Genomic DNA, 14,691 nt, shown 5'->3' with positions numbered 1-14,691 from the left:
TCGCTTATCTAATGTTGATGGAAGCAGAGCAAATGAGGAGGGGCAAGTCTGTATTTCACTGGCTGTTGATTGTGCAGAAGCTGTTAAGATTGTGTTAGAAATCAGGAGGGATACAAGCGAGCTGTCTCCTGTGGTTATGACTTGCCAGTTGCACTGTGTTTCATGCAAAGCATCAGTGTGAAGCCACTGAGGAGAGGGAAGGAGCATGGCAGCATATGCTGCTTCTGCCCTGCCCATTCCTCCTCTAACCCATCTGGGAAGAATTCCCCCAGCTTTTGTCTGGTTTCTACCCTCTGCAAACACAGGCATTTGCGGGGTCAGAAGCTCTCAACATTAGGCAGATAGCTTGCACAGATGAATTTTGTCTCTCTGTTGCTTTGATTGCATAGATACCCAGAGAATAAAATTGATTTAAGTTAGACCCTGTGCAAACACTAGGTGCCTGTGACTACAGAGATTAATGCAGCATCCAAAGAGTAGGAGAAGGTGCTGGCTAAGGTGCTGCTGGTTTGTGTTGGGGCCCTGGACTGATGCTGCCTCCCACACAAGGAGCCAAAGGACGATGTCAGTAGCTAGCCCTGCAGGCTCTGACTCAGTAGTGCTCTGAGCTCTGAAAACTAGTTTGGTGTTGTGTAAGAGCAGTGTGGGATTTCTGATGGGATCAGAGACCAAGGCAAAGGAGCTCAAAACCTGTGCCCAAGCAAAGAACTAGCAGTGAACAGCTTGCAAGGAAGCTTGATGTATGCAAGCTAAAGCTACACCTTGTGCTCCAGCTGATAATCTGGGCAGAAATTGAGCTTTCACACACCACAAGTGATCATAAGGTTCTCAACATCTTCTTACAGCACACAGGCTTGCTCCAGACTGGACAACTTCAGCACCTTTGCTATGCAGCAGCCTGCTGTCCTTCTGCTCCAGTAATTATTTTCCAAGATCTGTTGTTACCACTCTGTTTGGATAACCACATTCCCCCCAGCCTATCCTCTGAGATTGCTTTGCCTTTCCACAAACTACTTCAGGTCTGGTGCCCTTCAGCATGGTAAGACTCTGTTTGATAAAGTCCACTGTGGGCTTTCGCTCCTGCTGTCCAAGCTTTTTTCGACGGCCTCTGCTGGTCCAGTCTCTCAAGGTTGACCAGAAAGTACTTCCCACATCTTAGGCAAGGACAATGATGACTATGATTGGAGTAATTTTTATCCTGTATTTCTCCCCCTCCTTAATCTTGGCTGTTTGCTTGCAAACCTGATTCAGCGGGGTGCTGGAGTTGTCTCGGCGCCTAAGCCCACACTATGGAGATGGATTGTGCCCCTTGAAACCAACTTAATTTTTGAGTACTGAACTGTTCTCCATTAGTTCTTTGGGAAACAAACTGCGGATGGTATCATCAGCTGAGATTTTGATTAACTGATTCAAAAGGAGTTCTTGTCTCTTCTGAAAGGGACAAAATGATTGCACAAATTGTATGTCTGGCTATAATTCTGGCTCTTGAGAGCAGCGTGGGCATTTGGTGGATTTTGTTCTTTCTGTTTATAAGGAAGATGTTTCTGAGTCTTAGCTTATTCTTCTCTGTGCCGACATGTCACTTTGACTATACTGTGCTCTACTTTTAAGTGAAGAAATATTAGTGCCAAAACTAGTGCTCAGCAGCTGCACGCAGATAAGCATGCAAAATGTCCTCGGGCTCACCAAAGAAAAGGGGCTTTAAACCACAATCGCTTGCTGGGAAGGTCATTGGAGAAATATGAAGCTGGAAATACTGCCCCGAAACTGTTTGAACAAACATTTGAGAACATTTTTTCTATTTCTAATCGTATTTCCCAGGGTTTTCCTAGGCAGCCTCTCTGCAGGGTCCCTGGAGGGAGCCTGTTTGATCTGGCAGCGAGGCAGATTGGAGCTAGGAGGAGCAGGCTGGTGTTTACTGCAGAGGATGAGGATTGGGGAGTGTTTATCTGTGCAAACAGACTGAAGGAGTATTACAATGGAGTTAGTTTTCTTGCTGGCGTGGGGGGCTCAGTGGCTTGGTTTTTTTGGGTTGTGCAGGGACTGCTCTGCATTGGAGGTTTTCTTCTTAGGGAATGGAAAGATACCAAGATCTTGCATTAAATCAAGAAAGTCACTAAGATGCTTAATTCTAATCTACTCCTTGTGTTTGAGTTGGTGCAGGCATTTAAAGAGGTTATAGGTTTTTGGTTATAAGGTCCAATCTTACAAATTTATCTGTGTGTTTTGTCTGAACTAGTATTGCATAGGGCACCATGATCAAGCAGAAGATGTGTGCAACTGCTGCTTGGTAGGCAGAGCAAACTTGGGACTGAATTTGGGGAGAGGTTTCTAGATCATTTCTCAGGGCAGGACGAGAATATATGAGAAACACAAATACTGGCAAGATACTGGCAACAGAGTACAGGGATTTCTTGCTTTACTTGTCCCTGCCAGCTGTGTATCACATATCCCAAACCTGCATGTTTGTTGCTCTGATTTCTTCCTCTCCTTCATTCAACTTTGGCGATAGCCGAGATACCTGCACGATCTAAAAGGAGGAGGAAAGCTGATTTAATATTTAGCTCATGTTCTCAGTGTCTTACCATTTGCTTTTGGCAATTAGTAAATCATTCAGCTGAGTTACGAACAATAAGTTTTCCCTGTTTCTTTTGCAGTCAGTATTACAGAGGTTACAAATGGAAATCAGATCAGTCCAGGCTTCCGTATCAAGTAGAAATAGGCAAAATGTATATGTTCGTTTATCAAAAAAGGCCATTTCGTCTGATTAGTATTGTTAGCAGTTTTTGTGCAAAAATACTGAGAGACCACTTCCCAAAAAAGGGAAGTATTTTTTTGCTTTAGTGGTTTTCTTGAAAATTGAGCTGAAAGAAACAAGATGTTAAAAATATGTACAAATTACTTCTTTTGATGGAAAATCAGGGAGCTTAGAAGTGGAGGGAAATTTGTCTCTGAGAAAAAGTAGCTGAAGTATAGCTTTCCTGCAAGCCATGGAAGTTGTTGCTGTCATTAACATGCTCCTGTGAGGGGAAAAATCACAGCTTTCTTGCCCAGGGAGGACCAGGACATCATTGCCCAGGTGTGGTGGGGCAAGTTTGTTTAGTCAAACAGATACAAATAGCTATTTCTGTGGATAGGTCAGCCCCGCGTCCAGCACAGGACTGCTCCAAAACCCAGGCAGTGATTTCCCACCCCTGTTTTGAATATGTAGATGTTTTCCACCTGTCCTGCTTTTTATCGCCTGTTGTGTTCTTGTCCCTGTCATGCTGGGCATGAAGAGCCACATTGGCTTTGCAAGGGCTCTTGAGTTCCCTGCAGTGGTATTTTAGCTCCTCCATTCACTGCTTAGCATCACAACTCGCAGAAGAAGAAATGCTGCGTGGATGTGAGTGAGCGGTACCTGATCGCTGCTCAGAATGCCACCACTCATGTATTTGGTGTGTGGCACTATAGGATTGCTCCTTGTGTGCAGGGCATGCATGAAGCAATCCTGGTGAAATGCTGGTTAGGCTTTAACACGCTTGTGGATGATGTTGACTTTCAAGAAAGCAGCTGGGCAAATACATTGAACTGGTCAGGCTAGAAAAACACATGTGGGTTCAAAGACACCGTAGTGAAAGGAGATTGTAGAGAGGTGGGTGCTGGTCTCTTCTCCCAAGTGACAGGTGATAGGACAAGGGGGAATGGCCTCAAGCTGCTCCAGGGGAGGTTCAGATTGGACATTAGGAAAAAAATTTCAGTGAAAGGGTCATCAGGCACTGGCAGAGGCTGCCCAGGGAGGTGGTGAAATCATCTTCCCTAAAGGTATGTAAAAGATGGGTAGACGAGGTACTTAAGGATACGGTTTAGTGGCAGAGAGGTATGGTTGGACTCAGAGGTCTTTTCCAACCTAGAGATTCTGTGATTCAACGAATGGGTGCCCATCTGGATAACTTTCCATTCCTTTAGTTTTTAAAGCACTGTACTGAGCACTCCACAACTAGAGGGCTATGCCATGACTTTGTAAATGAGTATCATTTGTTTAAGCAATTTTTTTTCCTTCCTGGTGTTTTGGGGTTTTTTTTAATATATATTTTCTGGAAATAGGGGATCCCTATTAAGCAAAACCAAAATAGTTACAGTAATATCCCAATAATAGAAATGACGTTACAGAGCAGTCCAACTGCATCACAAACAGCTTGTATTTAAAAGCCCATCTTGAGGCTGATAAATTTGAGCAAGGCTGACAGCAAAATTGATGTGTTGTTAACTCAATTGCTGTACTTACTGTTCATGAAGCACATACACAAGTTGAAGAGCTCAGTTTAAGGTGGGCCGTGATGCCCGCTGAAGATACTGGCTCTGCATGGGACCAGGGTGCCAAAATTAAAGAATCAGTTATCTCAATACAACACAGTGGAAATTACTCAAAAATCCATGCTGTGTTTCTGAAGTGGGGCTGGTGAAAATACCCTGAGAGCAAACAGATCACCTGTGCCGTCTCTGTGCTGGCTATGGCGTGCACAACCCATCCTTCCAAGAACTACAGTCCCAATTTTGCCATGTACTCACTGGACCCAAGTGAGTACATAATAATGATCAACTTCATAAATTTGGAAGTGCCATTTCTCCTAGCAGCTAAGTTACTTGCAGGTTGTAATTAAACCTGCCCCCTTTTCTTTGATGTTGGCAGAGTCATATTTTTAAAAGCAAGTCATCCATCAATAACAAAAAAGAAAAATTAAGGGTTTAGATGGAATTTATTAGGGATTTGGCACAAACAGAGACTTGAAAATATTTAGTACTGCACTAAAGGTCTATTTTACTTAAGGTGATGACTGTGCTTAGAAACCAACTGATGGATTAAACTTTGTAAATCAGGGTGCTGCTTTGATATGTTTTTCAGGATATCAGTTGCACTGTAAAAGGCATTTTAATCTGTTTTTGTCTTGTTCAGAGTTTTTATGAGCTTTTCAAGTCTTTTTTTTTTGGTTTTTTTTGTTTGTTTGTTTGTTTGTTTTTTTGTTTTGTAAATGAGTGGTGAGAGGTTCTGGCCACCTCTGATAAAGCAGAGAGAGAAGATGGTTATTTTTAATAGACAGTGAGACGGTTTTTACAAGGTACAGAGAAGGACAAAGGGAGGAGCATGCCTTAATCACTCAAATTTTCTTCCGTGGGCAGAAACAACTCTAACATGTTTTGCTCTTAATGTGCAGATCCTGTGGCTCCATAGGATGGTGAGGGGAGAAAAAAACTGCCCCTTGCCCACAACTGAGTTGCAGAAGACTATGGTGCTCCTGACCCTAGCAATACCTCAGCACTTTGGAAAAAATGTACCTTTATGCTATATTTTTGATGTGAATTATAGAAGTGATGGGGCAGGAAGGGCAGAGCTGAGCTCTGCTCGTTAGCAGTACCCGGACTCCAGCTCTGGAGCTGTGTGACAAAGCAAGGCAGTCTAGCACCAGCTGACAGACTGAAATGCCATATTGCAGTTGCTGAGGAATGAACAAACAAATGTCTGGTACTCCACACAGGTTGCCAGTTATTGCCCTGCCTTTTTTTAAATGACATTATTTCTCTTTTAACTAGTGAGAGTTTAGAGCATGTTTTCCAACAGCATCCAGAACATATTTCTTTTTATCCATATTCATTTTGTCTCTTGGTGCCCTTGATGATTAGAGCCGGGTGTTTTGTTCTGTCAAATACTCACTGCCTAGAAATGGTATTTTGTTGTCTTGAAACTACTGATGAAATAAAGCATCTGGTCTGCATCAGGGATGGTTTGCAGCTGTGGAACTTTTTGAGGATGTGGGGAGGCAATTGGGGTCTTCTATCATGCTATTTCTGACTCATATGCGCAGCTATAGGTAGGGAAATCAGGTTTGCACATGAGGCTTGCATGGGGCAGACTGGTGTTAGGTGGGACCCAGGGCTTCATAAACATCAGTGACTGCAGAATGACTCGGTATGCCAAAGGACTGAGACACTGAACCGGCCTTGAAAAGAGCAGCAGGTAGGAATCTTTAAAATGAGAAACTAAGCTAATAATATGTTATGTTGTAATAGCTCTATCTGTATGGCAGATATCGATTCCCAGAAGAGAAACAAACTCTGAGAGTTGTGTTGCAGAAAGTAAGCGTATTACAATTAAAGGGTGTTTAATCGCCCCACCCTGACAAAGTGCCCATCTGGGTTTATCAGCTGCATGAGCAAGAGAGGGAATATTGCTGCATGCAGGCATTATCACCAAATCAGGCCTCAGGGTGCATGTATGGGCCTTGCTCATGCACAGCCCACAGCCAGGGAGAGAGGAAGGGGGCACAGGATCCCCTGGAGGCCAGCAGGGTCACTCGCAGGAGCCTCTGAAAAGCATGAACTATCATCGCAGAAGATTTTCCCCTTTCTAACCCAGGAAAGTCCACACCAAAAGCCTTTCTTCAAGGATGGTGGAGTGTGAAAACCATAGTCAAGGTAAGAATCATTGCTGGGAGGAGAGGAGATGAACCTGTAGGAGAAGATCAGCAGCTGAGATGAGGTCATGGGGGGCAGAGATCCTGTCGGCTGCTGTGTCCATACCTCAAGCCCTGCTAGTTTGGAACTTCCGAGATTCTCCTTAGAAAGTCTACTAGCCTCTTTGCATGTTTTTATAAGGTTTATTACTTCTACAAGTGAAAATGCAGTTGCATTGTGGGTCATTGGTGAGAGAGCAGACATCTTTCCATCACGTCCCTAATTACTGCTCACATTGAGTGCTATGGCAACCGCCTCTCTGCAGCACACTGCTGGGCAGGACATCTGCACTTGTAGTCATAGGCTTTTTGTGAGCAGTTCCAGGCTTTTTTTTGAACTTGTTGCTTCCTAAGTGTGCTGCCCACCTGTGGGATTCAGAGTCATGATGAATCAATTCAGAGTTAGTATCAGTGCTAACCATCCTTTTTAAAATTTTCTTTTTCTTTTGCAATGAGAGCTGGAATAGCCTTCATGAGGTACAGACCTTCCTGCTGAGGTATGAAAGCTGCTCCAAGCTGAGCTCAATCTTCTGTCATGGTGGGAAGGATGCTGGTGAGCAGGTCGCTTGTAAGCCTAAACACCTTCAAACTAGCAAGTGAATGAAAATCCTACTGATAGGAAGGACAAGTAAGAGAAAGAGATTGTCTCCCAGAGTACCCTCTAACCCTGTTTTAATCCCAAATCACGTTCCATGGGTGGTGGGGCTCTTTGTAATACAAAATCTACATGTGGAAACCTTCAAACAAAACCCTCCTTCTGCTTCTCTCTGTTTCTGGCAATTCTTTGTCCCTGTTTTCTTCCTCTGTGGTACCAGCACTTTGGAGAAAAAACACGATTCACGCTGGGCTTTCAGACCCCCCCTTCCTGTGTTCCCCAAGGGCTCAATGATGGAGTATGTGCCAAAGAAAGAATAAAGTATTAGTTTTGTTTTAAAGAAGGCAGTGTTTCTCTCCCTTTCAGCAGCCCCCATGGGATCTGTTCCTTGTAGGTGTTTTAATGTAAATCATTGTGTGCCAGTGCTGGAAACATCCCAGTTATGTGGATCCATATGGACACTTGGACATATAACATGGACTTGTTGGGGGGAACTTCTGTCTGGAGAGAATGCTGAACCCTGTATATTGGCTCCTGCAAATGGGCTCTCCTCCATCCACGCTGGTAATTTAAATAGATACTTTCTGCCCCTCTGAAAAAGCAGAGCTGAATGAAAAATACCTTGCTGGGTTATTCAAGACTTGCTGCTCACTCTATGTATTGGTTTTATTGAACCACGTGCAGGGCAAGTGTGCTTGTGCCAGTATGTGCAGCTTTGAATTATTCCTGTGAAGAGCATCACAAAACATGTTTTCAATTTATTCCATGCAGGAAGCAAGGACTTTTGGAAGGAGATAAACACCATCCTCTAAAGTAAGAGCCAGGTGTCCACCAAAGCCCTGACTGTGAGCTTGCCATGACTAAAGAAATTAAAGTCAGTACTGACATATGTTACTTGTTGCTGATGTCATTCAATAGCTGCAGCTGGCTGGATTGCACTTCTGGTTGTGGACAGCCTTTGCATATGGTTTATGCTGTTTATTTGCATGTGGCACCTCAGATTTGGAAGTTCTTTTTTTACTTCATACATGAGTGAGGCTTTTTAAAGCAAGTGGGCAGATGAAGGACTTGGGTAGGTCTCGGGAAAGGATTTAGCAGCGTTTCTCCAGAGAGTATGATGATGGGCTTGGGAAGTTGCTTAATTCTTAGAATTAAAGTTTATTCATCTTCTGGCATCCAGTATTTGGTATTTCTCTTGCTCTTCCTGCAACAATTTCTCTCACTCTGGGGTTGTTTAAAAGTGTTTCTTTCAGTTCAGAAACCAATGATCTAGAAGTGACCATCTGTGACCCTTTGGTAGGCATCTGGATGTACATATTTCCACTTCTGAGCTGTTGAGATAACACAGTGCTGTTGCTGCTGGGACTAGAAGGCATATCATCAGATATAATAATATGTCCCAGCTGCACATGTTGTTTTTTTAGTTTTCCTAAATGAAAATTATGTTTTGCAGGTGGCTAACTCTAGAGGATAATTTGCTTCCATGCTTGTTTGAAGCCTTGTAGCAAACCCAAAGCTGTGAATTGAAGAAGGAAATAAATGTAGAACTTGATTTCAGAAAAACTTCCATTTTCTGTGCTGTTAAAGCAACTGAGCTGTGAGGCTGCTGATGCAAACCTTTTGTCTGCCAAGTAAAAGAGTTATTACCTCAGCTGACGCTGATCAAGTATTGAGTGGCATTTGAGCAGCACATCCAGGCAGCTATTTGCATGAAAAATATGCTGTGAAGTGTGAGACTGATATATTTGTAATTTCTTGAATTCCCATGTTTTCGATTGTGCTGCCTGTTGGGAGAGCCTGAGACGTCTTCCCTTGGCTGGGCTGGAACTGAAGAAGGAATTTCACCTCTGCTTCTCCACTTTATCCTTCTATTCTAGTCTCATAACTTTCTGCTCCTCTCTGGGCTGGAGCAGAAAAAAACCTGGGCTGTTGGAACCTTCTGCAGTCTCTAACCTCTGGCTGGTGTTGACACCCCACCTTTCCTGAGAGAAAGTCTCAAAAGAGGCAGCATTCTTCAACAAAGGCAGGTAGAGAAGGAGAAAAAGCTTATAAGTGTGTTGAACTGTTGCAAAAGCAGCAGAAAAGTCAGTACAGTACCACTCTGATAAAAGCCGAGTCCACTGGATAATCTGCAATCAAGGATGTGGGGGTGCAAAGAATAGCAACTTCCCAGGGTTCCTCATTAGCTCAGGTGCTCATCAAGCTGCTTGCTCCATTTTAAGGTTGAGTGGGGTATATTGGAAGGAGAAATTTATTTCTTGCCGAGTATGCAGGAGGCATAGCGACTGCCTGGCAGCCCCTCCACTTCCTTCCTGTGCAGCAGTAATTACTTTCTGGGCAAATTTACTTGCATGGTTTTTGCTCTTTTAAACTCCCACGTATGAGGGAGGAGTATCACACTTTGAGGACTTTTCTCTTTCTTTGAAATAGCTGGATGTGAACTAGCAGGGAAAACTATTTCCCTATTGCCCATGTGTTTATCAGGTTAAATTATCCCAGTAATGGTGGGTGGTGAGCAATAAACAGTCCTTTTTGTGGCCAAATTATTTTATGGCTTGTACTCTGATTTTTCAGAAGATGCTATAGGTTGAAAGCTGAGCACTCATGTCTGACTCCTATTTCTGTCAAAGAAATTAGGTCCCAAATGGCAGATGTGGGATCTTTGCCTTGAAAAGTAATCTCAAAGGTGGCACATCCACAGAAATATTGTGGATGCAAGGTTGTGCTGCTCCACATTATAGCTTCACTAGTTGGGAAACAGAGAAGAAGGCCTGAAACAAAAAAGACTTGGATTTTTGTAATTTTTCTACTTTGATGAAAGACAGACACTTGTTTTGGAGAGGAATCAGATGAACCAGCAGGTCAGGGAAGGTGATTCTGCCCCTTTACTCTTCTCTCATGAGACCTCACCTGGAAAAGTGATGTTCAGGAAGGACATGGATCTGTTAGAGAAAGTCCAGAGGAAGTCATGAAGATGATCCGAGGGCTGGAGCACCTCCCATACGAGAGCAGGCTGAGGGAGTTTGGGTTTTTCAGCCTGGAGAAGAGAAGGTTATGGGGACATCTTAGAGTGACCTTTCTCTTTTTAATTTGTTGTGGTTTATGGAAAGCTTGAACATTTGGCAGCTGAAAACCAAAAAATGGTAACTAATGCTCATCTAAATGTTTTCATTTCAAAGTGCTTTGTGATATGTGATAACTCCTAAAGTCTTTGCTGAAGGACAGTGCTGGGACGAAGGGTTAGGGAAACTAAGCGTATTTGTGGGAAGCTGAGGCTTGAAACCCAGTTCCTGAATACTTGCATCATAAAAAATTCTACTGACACAGCCCATGCTGCTGCAGCCAGGTAGTGTGCTTCCCTTGCATTGCATATTCAGCTGTGCAGCACCCATATCAGGCAATAAACCCGCTGTAACACTGATGGGGATATGGCTGTGTGTCAGTGATGTTCGCGATGGGCAGACTCCTGCAGGATAGCAACATCCCAGGAAATGCTATGGGTCGTGCTTATGTACCCATTGATTTCTCCTTACAAATTTTCATCTGAACATTACTATATTTTTTTGTTAAGCCAGCTTATGACTTCAGTAATTTCTTTAATTAGGCTTATTCTTAATGCAAGATGGCTTAAAATTAAAAGCAGCTTCTAAGCCAAGTTAACATTCAAGTACAATTGAGTTAAACAATATGATGGCAGGATGTGAGGAAATAAAAGACCATTTTTTGCACCCAGAGATCAATTATTACAGTGCTAAACCATGTCAAATACCATAGATTTTTTTCTCAGTAATGTACCCTAGCTGTGAACGCATAACCACGTTGGTAGGTGTATATAAACACTAACTGGCTTCTGAAAAATACTGTCAAGCGCTTTGTGGGTGATGCTGACAGGAAACTACTCTTCTGCATGTGCCTGAGAGTATTGGTTCACTTCTAAGGTTCTGTGCCGGCAAGAGCTTAGACGAATGGATTGATTGGGGTCCTTGGGCGGGCATGGTATGTGCTGGTGTTGGAAATGCATCTTTTGAGTTTCTTCCTGTAGCTGTCTTTTCTAGCTGGCTGTGAATTACTGAGACTCCGTTAGTCAATTGAATGCTGCAAAAGTGCCATGGACTATTTGGTCAGGAGTTGGTTCTTCTAGGTGAGGTTTTGGACCTTCATGTTCAGTGGATTTGGGCATGAGAATGGGAAGTTGGGAAAATCTACTCATGGCACCTCTGGTACTTTTGTATTATTCAGTGAAATAATTCCAGGGTTTGAGAAAGATGATAACTCTCCGAGGGAATTAATATAAAGTATGTGAAAGCAGATGCTGCAGATGGAGGTGCCACCTGCACCTCCATCTGAAGGTTGTGCCGCGTGTTTGCTGCCAGCAGCTTGCACGCCTGTGTCCTGCACCACGAAGGTGTTGGAGCCGGAGAGGGACTTTTTAATACTGTGGCAGACATCAGTTAACCAATAATAGTGTGTGATTCTGTAACATGTTTTTCCAGAATGAAGCAGGTCAGGTAGCATCTTGCTGGCAACCAGCTAGCTCACAGGATTGAGATACTGGAGTTTGTCTCCAGCACCAAGCCGGTCCCACAGCTCAGGAGAGGTGGTGAAGGGTCTGCAATATCTGAGGCTCTGCTTCTGGGGAGAACCTGGGAATGGATGGCCTTGTGAGTTTGGCAAATTTCTCCAGATATCGCTAGCATGCACATGCATTTCTGGTTAGTCATCGTGCACCAGGCTGTCCCTCTTCAGGGATGAAGCGCATCTAGTGAAAGGACAGCGAAGTCCGCAGACTCGCATCTTCTCAGACAGCCAAAAAAGAAAATCTCCTAAGTCTGATAAAGCAGAGAAAATGCTTTATAAAGCTATTTGAATGGGAAAATGCAGCCTGTGCCCTGTCCTGCTGCCTGCATTGCCCAGAGAGGCTGTTTCAGCTCACGTAAGGTCTGAGCCTGCTGCAGAAGATTATGAAAGATTTCAGCAGAAATGAGGGTTTTCCTGGGCACTTCATCTTGCTGCGAAGGCACAGTGCTTTGTGGTCGGGATTCCTCAATTATGAGGTTCAGCATGGCCTTGGTAGTGAAGAGCACTCTCAATTAATGCTTTCACACTGTGCATATCCTTCAGAATGGTATGTCATCCCAAGAGAAGGCCAGCAGCAGGTGAAACCTTCAGGTAACAGAGGGAGGGAAGAGCCCAGGTCCTGCAGGCTGTGAGCAGAGCTGTCTGTCAGGACAAAGGCAAGTGGTCAGGAGGATTTTGGGGTCTAGGGCAGCAGGGCTGTGGGAGGATGAAAGCAATATTGAAAGCATCTCTTTCCCTAATCCACTTATGTTGACAAGTTAGGCAGAACAGGAACGAGTTTAGTTGAAGAAATAGCTTTCCAGGATGTAAATGGATTGATAAAATATAATTCTATTAAGAGATCATTTCAGTGCTTGAATGGCACTAATAATCATTGTGGAATCTGAAGCACAAAGTGATTAGGAGCATCTTTATTTCCTAAGCAGGTTTGTCTGTTGGGCTATCGTTACTAGATGTTCGTGTATTAAGAAGTAATTGTGCAGTTTTGTCCGAGGGGAGTCCCAGGAGGGAACTGCGCATGCCCAGTGTGGTTGCTTCATGTGAGTAGAGTTGTGGAGAACTGTTCCATCGAGGAAAGTAAATGTTACACATTTTTATTCCACGCAAATGGGAACAAACAGATTCCATGGGCCGCACCAGGTGCATCAGTGGGTAGATATCTGGAAGGAAGAACAAAGAACTTGATGTGCTGTGTGGGTACAGGCGTCTCCTATAGCACAAGTCCCAGACCCCAGAGGGGATGCACGGGTCCCATTTCCCCCTCAAGGAATACCCAGACAACGGTCAACTGGTCCCTGACTGCGTGGATGCTGAAGACGCAGAGCTGTGTGGATGCCTTGAGTGGCATCAGCATTGCCTGTTCTGCTTAAGCTGTCCCCACTGGTGGCTGTGGGATGCTGAGGGAGAGGGGTGTTGTAGCAAGTAGGTATCTGGGGTCAAGCCTTAAGAAAACCCTAACTGTATCTTTCATTCGTCCTTTACATTAAAATCTTCTTTTCTGTCTTTTTTTTCCGCTTGCTCCCCCTCTTCCAGCAATGTGGACACAAGGAGCTGTGTGGTGAGTGCTGTCCCTCATCTTGTGGCAATTGCTATGTGCATATGTGCCTTTGAAGGATGTATGAGAAGCTGCTACAAAGCTGGTGGCACCAGAGCTGCTGCAGAGCTGGGGGAATCTCAGCACTTCTGCTCTTTCACTGCTTTATTCCACAGGAAAATTGGCAAAAACTTTTCTTCATTTCTTGCAAACACAAATGAGGTCAGAGCTGAGCAGAGCACCCGGCTCCCATTCAATAGTAAGCTGGAGTTTAATTTCTGACAATGTCGTGGCTTCCCAGCTTTGCTCTGAAGTTTAATAAACCAGTATCGCTCTGCAGTACCCATAACATGTTTCTCCTTGGGCAAAACTTTTGTGTCTCCCAGCAGGCTGCCTAAAGATACACCCTGTCTGCTGCACCTCCCGTAACTTGCAGAAATTAAAGGCTGAAAGAAAATCTCTGTTATTGTTTTGCCCATGCTTTGGCCAGAAAGGGAGTATTCCTGCTGGGAATTCCCCAGGGCTTTGCTTTGATGCAAGGTGGACTCATGCAAAGGGTTCCTGCTGCTCATTTGGGGTATTTTTCCATGGACACTTGTATTGGGAAGCATTTCCTATGCCGCAGCATTTTGGGAGGAGATGGGGTCACTGAGATATGTGGCCTCACAGAGGGCTTTATCCATCTCTTCTCCTCTTGTCCTGTTCCAGGCAGCAGGTCTTCACCATTTACCTTCATCATTTTGCCACTAATTACACCTTCAGAGGTCTGGATGAGAGCAGGTTACAGCCAGAAAGGCACTTGCTAGGGTGCTTGTGCCAGCACCAGGTGGTTACTCGATATTCCCGATACTTTTAAGACTGGGTCTGCCTGCACCAGGGCATTACCTAGCATTTCTCTCCTCCTGATATACTTAACCCTTGCCCACACCTTGCCTTTCTCAGTGCAGCACCCCACAGGACTTTGAGCATTCAAGCCTGCAGCAAAGGCAGCTGCCTTTCAGCTCCTTTATCCCCCCCTGTTGTCCTTTCAGTACATAAGAAATGAAGACTTCCATGAAAACTTAATTTTAGTAAAATGTAAGCTGTGGTCTCTCTCTTGAAATGGATTGCATGTTGTAGGACTTTGAGAGCATCTTAAAAGGGATGTCTTGGTCATGGCAGCTTATATGAGAAATTTTATATGGCTTAATCAGTATCGTGTAGCATCATCTTAAAGTTCTGGGTTTTTTTTCCTGCCAATGAATGCAACAATTACCAGCACTTAGATTGACTTACACATGTTTTTGTGGCTCTTTACTCCCAGAGGAGCTCCAAGTCATAGTTGGAAGCACTTAATATACCCAGAAAAATGCACATACAACCATCAAATTCTATCACTACGTTCCAGTTTAAATGGGACATGCATGCAGTGGTACCAAGCTGTCCAGCAAACTGAGATGTACAAAGAGGAGGTGCACAAAGGCCTGTTGCAAATTTCTGGGGTGGTGGGTGAC

The 14,691-nt window shown here is 44.1% G+C and overlaps 1 protein-coding gene across 2 annotated transcripts in view; it reads left to right on the top strand.

Moving 5' to 3' along the window:
- Nucleotides 1–14,691, top strand: part of LOC128853521 (N-terminal EF-hand calcium-binding protein 2-like) — a 58,936-nt gene that overhangs the window by 43,047 nt on the left and 1,198 nt on the right. The window contains exon 4 of one of the 2 annotated variants that reach the window (XM_054079098.1): nt 13,198–13,209. The exons of the other annotated variant lie outside the window; for it this stretch is intronic. The gene's annotated coding sequence lies outside the window, so the exon portion shown is untranslated. Of the gene's footprint in view, nt 1–13,197; nt 13,210–14,691 lie in introns of those variants that run through there. 2 annotated transcript variants of the gene reach the window in all.

Source organism: Cuculus canorus, chromosome 13 (assembly GCF_017976375.1).
Source record: "Cuculus canorus isolate bCucCan1 chromosome 13, bCucCan1.pri, whole genome shotgun sequence".
NCBI classification, from domain to species: domain Eukaryota; kingdom Metazoa; phylum Chordata; class Aves; order Cuculiformes; family Cuculidae; genus Cuculus; species Cuculus canorus.
Note: the sequence above shows the minus strand (reverse complement) of the source record. Positions and strands in the feature narration are given on the sequence as shown.